The sequence below is a fragment of the Rosa rugosa genome, chromosome 4, assembly GCF_958449725.1.
Source record: "Rosa rugosa chromosome 4, drRosRugo1.1, whole genome shotgun sequence".
Classification (NCBI taxonomy): domain Eukaryota; kingdom Viridiplantae; phylum Streptophyta; class Magnoliopsida; order Rosales; family Rosaceae; genus Rosa; species Rosa rugosa.
The window spans coordinates 28,042,103-28,052,784 of NC_084823.1; the positions used below are offsets into that span (position 1 = coordinate 28,042,103).

Here is a 10,682-nt window from a genome sequence, read left to right on the forward strand (position 1 = left end):
TGGCTCCAATTTTGTTGCAGCTGGTCAACAGTCTTTTTTCTGCGCGGGCGTGCCAGCACAGTTCGGGTGCGGTCGTCGGGGGGTGTCCCTTGACCTGACTTCTTTCAAGCAATTGTGGACGAGGAGAGCACCAACCTCGTCGTGGGATTCTTTGTGCCTCGTGGCGAGGACTTTTGCTGAGCTTCTTGTTAACACAATCGATACTCAATATTGTAGATCGAGCAGAGCGACATCACCGGGAAATGTTGAGATCTTGCTAAAGCGTGACTTTAGCTTGGCTGGGTTGCTAGGGCGTTACCCTTGCTTGGCTGGTTCTGTAACCGTTGTGGTCGCGGCACTACCGTCGGCTCCCGAGGAGACTAGGACCGAAGCACGTTGACAGAGGGTTTGGTGGCACTGAAGGTCGGCTTCTGAGAAGACTAGGACTAGGAGTGTGATCACCGCTAAGAGAAAGAGAAGGAGATGAGTTTCTCTTAGAGAGGTTTGCTCTAGAGAGAACTTAGATCATCTTAGAGATGTTGTTGTTGAATGTGAATGTGTGTGTATTAGAATGAGAGGAGAAGGTGTTTATATAGGGAAGAAAAAGAAGAGTGAAATGATGAGTGGAAGAAAAATAATGAAAGTAGATCTAAGTTCACTTGTAAAATATGGAAAAGATAGAGAAAAGATGAAATGAAAGCAAAGCATGAAGGTGCAGCAACATGGAAGTGGTGATGATCTATTAAAGAGATTGTAGAAGAAAAATATATCCAAGGAAAAAGAGAAAAGCATCTAGCTTTCTTCATGTGGGTAGGAAACATGAACATGTGAATATTGAGCTGGTTTTAGGTCAGTTTCTGCCCCTTTATTCCTTCAATTATTTCTCCAACAAGACTTCATTATATGCCTTCGACTTCTTCATATGAAATGTTCCACTATGAGTGTAGATCATCCTGACAAATTTTCAGATTTTTATTCCATGTGGTTGGGCCGAAAATGCTGCTGGACCTCTTACAGGTCCAGTTTTCCAGTTTTGCTTCTGTAGAAAATTGGGCTGATTGTTTGAAGGCCTTCCACTCAAAAAAAAAGCTCTTGCACTCTTCATAAGAAATGATCCTTGGGCTGTCTAGAATGGATCTGGAAAGTTTCAGCACATTTCGATTTCATTTGGTTAGTCTGCCACCCCTCATTCCTTGTCTAGCTCGGTTTTTCCTAGCCGAAGTAGGAAAATATGCTAAAGTTGACTTGTCATACTTCCATAGTAGGCTTTATTTAGCCTCTAAATATATATATTTCGAGCTTGTCGACAATATATAGCTTGAGCCACTGACATTGGCTCAATTTCTCCAACACATGCCTTGTCAAGCCAAAATGTTCATTTTGGGTCCAAACACAAGTCACATGCTTCAATCTTTGGGTCAGACTTCTCAATTGGACAACTTCAAAGCCCAATCCTTTGTTGCCGAAATTTCTTGTGCATTCTAGAACATTCTTGAACTATCTTGAGTCATCTTGAAGCCACAGCATCTCCTAACACCACCAGGACTCCTAGAGTCATCAGGTTTCCTAGTCTAACTAGGACTCTGTCATTTCTTCAAATCCGAACACCATTTTTCCGAGCTCACTCCTAGTTGCATTAGGATTCCCACTTCGACTGGGATTTCCTGTTTAGATTAGGAAAGTTTCCATTTCTCCATTTCTACGCCTCATTTCTTCATTGCCTTCATTTCTTTCATTTCCAGCTCTTCTTAGCTCATTTCTTGCGTTTGAAGTTCATTTCTACCTAAATACAACAAAGTAAGTTAGAAATGACATTGTTAGGAGAATAACTAAGTAAAATGTAGGGAAAATGATACTAAAATCATAGAAAATATTACTCCGATCAATGCCGTTTTTGGATGGAATGGTTGATGCAATTCATGTGTATAGGGAAGGTAACACCGAAGCAGATTGTTTAGCAAATAGGGGAGTGATGGTCCATCAAGAGATGATGGCCGCCAATCAAGGGGTCGTCGCTAGTGTCTTGTTTTGTGAGGTCAATCACCCAATGCTTTATACCATAAAGCAACTTGTTCGTGGCTAGTTAGTTGTCAAACTGTCTGTCAAGTCTGGATTTATGACTTGGTTCTAATGTGCTTCTGTCATTTCAGGGTTTTCATGACAGATCCCGAGGTATGTTCAATCTTTTGTCTTTTCATTTCTTTTATTCAATTTAAGCGGAAAACATCTATGCTTGATGTTTTTGAAACTAACAACCTATTGAGTCCCTATGGAATGGCTCCAAAGTTTATTCATATGACAATCTGCTTGCTGTTTCAGATGTGTTTGATTTCTGCATTTTTATATTTCATTTAGTCTACCTGGTTGAGTTCCTGTGCAGGTGATGATTGGAGTCTGGACAAACCTATATGGGTGAAGCCTTGCACTTCATTTAGCACCTATCAGAGTACCCATGTCAGTGTGTTTGCAAGTAAATGTGTGAGTTTAAAAGTGCAAACTACTCTACAGGTGATGAAGACCTGACCTTTACCTTCAGTTTGATGCTTGAATGTTATTTAATTTGTATGGTAGATAACTATACACTCTCATTGCACATAAATTTGTCCTTTTCTAATATGGCTATCTACTATTTAATCTGTGTAGCTTGTATGTTAGGATCTGATTTAACAAGGACATATTATCTAGTGCAAAATTTGACAGTAAAGACTGATAAAATGTGCACATTACTGTAGGTGGCTTGAATACTTTGCCAATTAGATTAAAACACGTAACTGTGCTCTTTTTATGTACTATTTTTTAGCTGGTTGCAGAACTCTTTGAAGGATGGCTTATGAAACTGGCAAGTATCTTTCTTCTTAAAAAATAAAAAAAATACAGATTAAAGGGGAGGCTATAATATTTTAGTTTACGTAGGGATCGTGTATATGATTGTAACTGGAGTTAGGCAATACTAGCTTGAGATTTGGATGATCATCTGATCCCCTCTTTTGCATATATGTCCCATGATATGGCTTAGCAACTGGTAAGTATCTTTCTTCTGAAAAAAAAATTTTAAAATACAGATTAAAGGGGAGTCCAGGCTACAATATTTTAGTTTACGTAGGAATTGTGTAAATGATTGTCACTGGAGTCAGGCAATACTAGCTTGAAATTTGGATGATCATTTGATCCCCTCTTTTGCATATATGTCCCATGATATGGCTTAGCAACTGGTAAGTATCTTTCTTCTGAAAAAAAAATAAAAAATGCAGATTAAAGGGCAGTCCAGGCTATAATATTTTGTTTACGTAGGAATTGTGTAAATGATTGTCACTGGAGTTAGGCAATACTACCTTGAATTTTGGATGATCATTTGATTCTCTCTTTTGCATATATGTCCCATGATATGGCTTAGCAACTGGTAAGTATCTTTCTTCTGAAAAAGGGAAAAAAAAATTCAAGAAATTATTAAAAAATAATACAGATTGGGGAGTCCAGGCTATGATATTTTAGTTTATGTAGGAATCGTCTATATGATTGTAATGCAGTTGAGCAATCCTAGCTTGAAATTTGGATGATCATCTGATTCTCTCTTTTGCATATGTCTCATGAAATATGAAGACATCAAATCAAAATATACCGACTTTCCCCTGACTTTGAGTTACCATTGTTAATGTTGATTTTACAATGGTATCTCAAAGTCAGGGGAAAATTGGATATATTTTGATGGTTTTTGCTTGTATAATGTTCTCAACACCCTCTTTGTCGCCTGAGTTAGTTTATTTACAGTAAAAGTCAATCAATCTACGACTTATGCTTGTTTGCTTATGCTGGTTAATAGTCTGTTACTTTATTTCATCAGATACAAGAATCAAAGTTTGAACTTTGAAGGGCTCTTTTGAGAAAGCTCCAGCCTCAAGCTATAACTGGATATGCAGTAACTAATAACTAGCAGATATGTTCATTCTTTATCTGCATTTCTGTTCTCTGATATAGTTAATCATGTATGCATATGCATCTCATAAGAAAACTGAGATTCTGTACTTGTGAGTTGTGCGGTCACCAAGGGGCCAGAAGTTAGAATACGATTTTCATAAGAAGGGAAGCCCATCAAGCTTCAAAAGAATAAAGAGATTATAGTCACCACTAACTATGCTAATCTTGTTCATGACGTATATGATTACTATGAGATTTGAGGATTTGAAACCTTAAAGCGACGTCTTGTGTTCTCATAAAACAATTACTTTGAAGGTTCTGGCCTGTGAGTTGGAGCTAGGTTCGGTACGTTATCAAGGTGAGAACTCTGCAGTTTTTGGTGATGCAGGTCAATATTCTGGAGTGGTTGGATCTTCCAACTTTGACAGACAAGGACAAAGATGACATCTTGGGGTGGGGAAATCCAAATAAGATTGATATGATTTCTCTCTTTTGAAAGGTGAGGTTGACATGTTGAGGTCAGAAAAGAGTTGTGGGAGCATATAGAGAATATAATGTTCATGTCAAAGGTTGAGAATCAAGAAGGGGTAACAAGTTTGACAAGGTTCTTGCAAATTCAGTCATGGTGGCAAGTGGTACTTTTGTGACTTTGGAGTGCAGATTTCACTTGAAAAGTTATTCTTAGCTCAGAAACTGATGATTGCGAAGGCCAATGAACTAGGAAACCTAGTGGTGACTGCTTACTCAGATGCTTGAGTCCATGACCAACTCTCATCATCCTACCCGAGCTGAAGCAGCCAACCTTGCCAATGCAGGCTCAGTGGAACTAACTGTGTGATGATCAGTGGTGAAAGTCTAGCTGGACCCTATCTAGAACTTATAGTCCAAACTAAGACCAAAATCTGTGTCTCAACAGTAGTATGTAAACTATGGGGTCAAGAGAAAGATGAAGTGGCGTCGATCCTTATGAGCCCTCTAGAGAGTTTGGCCTCCTCTGCGCAGAGAGCAAACTGTATTAAGACATCACTTATTTTAGTAGAGGAATTACAGCAAAGCTTGTGGCCAAGTACAGACAATGCATGCTGATTTTGTCATTGTGTTGGTTCCTGAGATAACTGCTACATATCCGTTTGACTGGTCTTGAAGAGGAACTAGAGATCAGCTCCATCATCATAACCTTATTATAGAGGTCTTGTGCGTCTTTTAAGCTCAAGTTCCATCAGAGCTTCTCACGCTTCCAATACCCAACTACTACAGTCTACAGGTTTGCTGTTCAACATGCAAAGGCTAATTAAAGGATATTCAATTGTGACCTTACACCAAATTAACACCAATATGATCAACATCTTGACTCTGATGTGAGGATGGTGGAACAGTTTTGGTTCAGGATTAGCTTTGATTTTGCAGTATCCATTTTCGTCTTTGTGGGTGTTATTTTTTCTCTGTTTTACTGTGGTTTTCATATCGAAGTTAGAACGAATATAATCTCTACTGCAAAGCCAGTTTTTTAACTTTACAAGATGAAATGAATAAATGTGTGGTGGTTGTCTTTACCCATTTATGCTGTTCTCACACTCTCAATAGTGAACTATTCTATATTCAGTTAGTTTGGGCAGGTATAGGCCAATGAATTTTCTGAGTATGTGATTCGAAGCTGTGTAGTACAACCAGATAAGCATTCTATGTTTCACGAAAATAATCCAATACCCAACTACTTCCTAATACAACATAACCATTTCCAAAATGTGCAGATTTAGCTGATTAAAAAAACCCCTAAACCTCACAACTCAAGTTGCCATATTGTAAACAACTTCCCAAACAAAATGTGAGCCACCAGCTTGGTTCTCCTTTCGAGTGCTCAAATAAGCAAAATAATTCATACCTGTTGACATATCATTCACTTCCCGGCCATGTTCTTCCCTCTAAAACTTTTCAGGATAAATTTGTAGTAATCAGGAGAAGATGCTTCTTAGAGAAATGTGTCGGAGCATCCTGCATACTGAAGAACCAAGCTTCCAATTGAAAACCATTCGGGGAAGGAATTCACTTCAACATGAGGGGTTAATAAAGGAAAAACTGTTTCAAAACACTATGCTTAAAGCAAGTTAACTTGGCTTGTTTGCATGCAGCTCAAAGTTACAGAGGAAAATCTTGTCCCCCAAAAAAAAAAAAAAGTTAGGGAAAAAGAAACGAAGAAACAAACAAAATCTTGTCCATGGCTTGCTTACCACATAACAAGTCTTCTCAATAATGCTTGTATATGTAGGGACTGTGCAATTGAATGATGCGGCAGCTTTTTCCTCAGCTGTGTTATTTTGGTAATCTTCTTCCTCGTCTTTAATTAAGGTCCAATGTGTCAGTCTGTAACTCTCTATTCTGTAACCAAAAAGACGATGATTCTTGAACGATCACTGGTATTCACCGACTGTGCTTCAGTTTTTTCTTTTTTCTCACCAGTGTTTTGAATTTAAACTAGTAAGAGATGCCCGCGCTTTGCTGCGGGATTTACTACAGTTAGTCATGACATAGAGAGAATCAAATAAGAGAAGAGAAGTGTATAATCCCATTTCATATTTGTGCAAAAAACTACAATGTAAAAACTTTTAGATGAATAGATGAAGCTCAGATTTTTTCTAAAGAAGGGAAATTGAGAGACATCCCATATTTGTGCATCTTCTTTCTCTGCTTCTCACAGTATCTCACCTTAGAACACAATCCTTAAATCTTCAACTGAACAGAAAAGAATGAATCAAATTTTCAATATGAAAGCCAAAAAGAAACAATGACAACATGTTAACTATGCTGAGACTGAATCCTAGCAAAACATAACAAATAACAACCAAATAAAATATAAAATATGTAAAACTAAGCACAAACATGAGGCCTAATAGCAACCAAATAAATTTACATGCACAATCTAAGAGCATACAATAATTCAAACGAAACTTAATTGAAGGTGGATAGAAAATGACCTTAAAAGTAAAAGGTCCTATTAATTAAATAAATAGATTATATATAAATAGATATGGATGTGATATTTAGGATGACTAAGCTAAAATCAAAACTATTATCCTCTGTCCAGTTAAGCTAGATATCGCATAAATTATATATATCTAGGCTAAAATAGATATGGATTATATCTGGGCTACAACCCAGTTAAGCTAGCATTATCCTCTGTCCTTGATTATAGATAATAATAGGTAATTGATAGGAAGATATATATACACAATTGATTCAGACCACCATGTCCTTCCATATGTCCCAGAAATGAAGCTCTATTGCTTTCAACAGACATGTAATACTAAAGTAGGTGGCATATTTCTTACACCGGTAAAGAAAAAAAAAAAAAAAAAAAACTTTGCTTCCATCTTCTTGGTTTAATTTTTATGTTTGGTTAATCTGGCTTTCAAGCCTTTGATCTATTTTTTCTTCTGCTTTTGCTTCTGGTTTTTACTAAAAATGTCTTTATAGTGCTTAAGAAGACCACTAACTGAGGATAAGCACAGCAAATCAAAGCATAACTAATATGAAGCTTATAGCATCCTAATAAGTTATTAATTACAGGTTGATTCACACCGAAAAGTAATCTATATGCAACAAAGAATTAAAGTCCTCAAAGAGCTACCCAAATTTGGTTACTAAAAAATGCCTCAAACTACATATTCCATTCTATCAAAATTCCATGGCTAATTTAATTCACAAAACGCTAAATTCCATTCTATCTTCCTACTCGTGCTCCCATTGGTTACATATTCTCTCCAACAACAGTAGAAACAATATTCTCAATCTCTATCAAAATCATAAAGTCGTCACAAATCAAGCAAATCGAATACACACATCCACGTACCATAAAAAATGAGGAGCCACTATCTGATGAAAATCTTGAAACTGCTGAACACTAAAATAACTTGAAACCTCTCCAATGAATCATCAACAACGCAGACCCGCATACAAACAAAATCCCCAAAACGCAGAAAGAAACCCATACCAATTCAAAACCAACAACAACAAATCACACAAAAACTGACAAAAGCAATAGCAGCAGAAACCAAATCCTCTTCTCTCTCGCTCTCTCCCCCTTACCAGGCCAGGCTCTTCGTTTTCTGATGTCGATGTGAGCCGGTGACTTGCAAATCTCATGGTTATTCTTATCCCATAAGACCGAGGCTAAAAACAACTTCAGTTCTCCACCAGCTAACAGTAAGGACCAAATCGACCTTTCCACCCCCTTTCCAAGTGAACTCGTCTTGCATTGATTTAGGGTTCGACTCCGTCTTGCTCTGATCTTCCGAAGCTGAAGTCTTGGCTGCATCTTCCACCGTCAAATCAGTTGTTTGGTTCAGGAGGAAGAAGAGAGGAAAAACTCGGTCCGGGTGCTCTGGGTCTCTGGGAGGCAGAAGGGACAGTGGCAGATTCGTAACAAAATTTCAAATGAGGGCAAAATGGTCTTTTCACCCATGAATGAACAGTACCCCCCAACTGAACAGTTAACTCATCTTTTATATATGTATAACTAGCTAGTAATTAAGAAATAGATATTACATTGTTGATGCATAACTTAATTCGATTTGTTTTCTCTACAGGAATTTTACCAAGCAAATAGATATATAGCATGATATGATTAGTAATTTCATTAATTAGTATTGTATATATGATTATATGAGTCCATATAGCTAGCTGTGTGTGCCTATTGATGAAGATGAGAATTATTTTGATGCCTACCTTTGAGAATGCTCACCAGTCTCCTATAAACTCTATTTCGTAGACAAAGATCAAGGACAATATCATTATGATACTTGCTTAGTATGTAATCTGAGGCTATGATCCATTTCAAGTGCTTCAATAATTACCATTAGTACTTTAGATTTCCAATTTCTATTTGACGATCATTGATTTTTCAAATTGGTCGTATTTCTTTCTATTATAAGTATAATCTACAAATGAGCTTTTATAGTAACTATTCATAATTTGTTTCAAATATATTGGTTCTCCTTCTCCTCAATGAAGAAGATGTTTAACTTCAGGATTAAATCAAGTGAAAAAAAAAAAAATGTTAAGACATAGAGATCCAAACCCTATCTTCTAAATAGGTAACTCTATATTTTGATTTTTGTACTTCCATTCTCTATTTGGCGATTTTTGGTTTTTGGTTTTTCAAAATTATATTTATCGAAAACTTCTCATCTGTAAATCAAGCAGACTCTTATAAAAACGCTTCATAACAAATCTGACACACATTTTCAAAATTAAGAAAAATATATCTACAACTCCAAACTAAAAATCAAAGTAGAATAAATGAAGACATGGAGATCCAAACCTTTATCATCTAAATAGGTAACCTAATTATCTTGACTGATATGCAACTACCTACATGCACATACACAAAAGAAGACAATACGTATCTCTGTTTTATCTTCTCCTCCAAATTTTAGGCATCAAAATACCCTAGTCAATCACATTGTTATTGTTTCTTACTTCCCCATCTTGATTGGATTTGGCTACCATGAAATGCAAACCACACTAACCCAATGGCACCTTTTGCTCTCACCTAAAACCACAACACACGTATCCAATTCCACCGACACTTCTCTCGTGCTTTGGTCCCTTTCTCCAGTTTAACTATTAACTCTTCCCTTCACTTTAATACCTCTTCGGTTGTAGATTCGAAACACTCGCATTCTGATCGATTGCACCCTTTGCTTCGTTTCCCTTCACTTTAAATTCGTTTTTCATTTTTCACGGGTTTGTTGCATTTCCATTCAGAGAAATTTGGCTATGATCATAATAATTTGACAACAAACCCATTTATTTTCATCAATTGCCCATCTGCATCATCTTCTCAAGGTCTTCACTTTCATGGGGATTTGTTGCTTTTGGCATTGATCAGCTTTGGACCTTTGGTTCCTCTGTTTTCTCAAATGCCCATCTGATTTTGGAGGGTTTTGGTGGTGTTCTTGTGGACTTCATGCTAATGGTGAGACCTCCCCATCTGATTTATGAGCTTCTTAGCTTGTATTCTCTGTTTAGCTTTCTAGATTTTGTTAAAAATTTAATCTTGTTCTTGTTTATTCTTTGATCTCATGCTGAAGGTGGTATTTGAATACCCACAAAGAAGAAGACCGTCACTCTGATCAATGCCAATCGGTGGAAGGAGAAGCAAAGACGTAATAGCACAGGGGACTATGCGGTTCTGTAAAACACCAGAAAGCGAAAAACTGTGTGAGAGGCAGAAGGGAGGAGAAGAGAGGAAAAAATAGTTCAGTGGCAGAGCCGTAAAAAAAATTCAAATGAGGGCAAAAAGGTCTTTCTCCTCATAAATGAACAGTAATGAAGGAATGAACAGTGAACTCATCTTTTATATATGTATAATAATAATGTATAATGTATAATTTAGGCGCTCCAGTGACTCGGTTTGGCAAATTACCAATTTACTCCCTCTTATTTTCCCAATAGTACGATTAGATATCCTTGCTGACATCTGACCATTGGAAGAAGGTCGATCACAAAACCCGTTACTGAAGCAGAAGAAGAATCTAGGAAAACCATCACTATCATCTGGGGGCCTCTCCGGATAGAATTCTAAGGTACCCACAATAATATATGCGGTCCTTCGTTTTTTCATAATATATTTAACGTTAAATTTACAGATGGGCTTTCATTTTCATACCAAATGCTTTATTCCTTGCTTTTTCTTCTTCTTTTGTTTTGTTGGCTCTATCACTTGCTTTTATGTGGTTATTCATCTGTGAATTTGGAAGATCACAGTTGGTTATTTTTCTTGTACGTGC

General features: G+C 37.0%; 1 long non-coding RNA gene and 1 pseudogene across 1 annotated transcript; one reads left to right on the plus strand and one right to left on the minus strand.

Moving 5' to 3' along the window:
- The first annotated feature begins 1,864 nt into the window (after positions 1-1,864).
- On the plus strand, positions 1,865-5,126 carry LOC133744594 (pyruvate kinase, cytosolic isozyme-like; annotated as a pseudogene).
- Positions 5,127-6,434: 1,308 nt separating this feature from the next.
- LOC133707310 (uncharacterized) lies at positions 6,435-8,271 on the minus strand. Its single transcript, XR_009845048.1, has 2 exons — positions 7,978-8,271; positions 6,435-6,624 (listed from the first exon to the last, which is right to left on the minus strand). It is a non-coding gene; the product is annotated as an uncharacterized LOC133707310 (long non-coding RNA).
- Between the last annotated feature and the right edge of the window lie 2,411 nt (positions 8,272-10,682).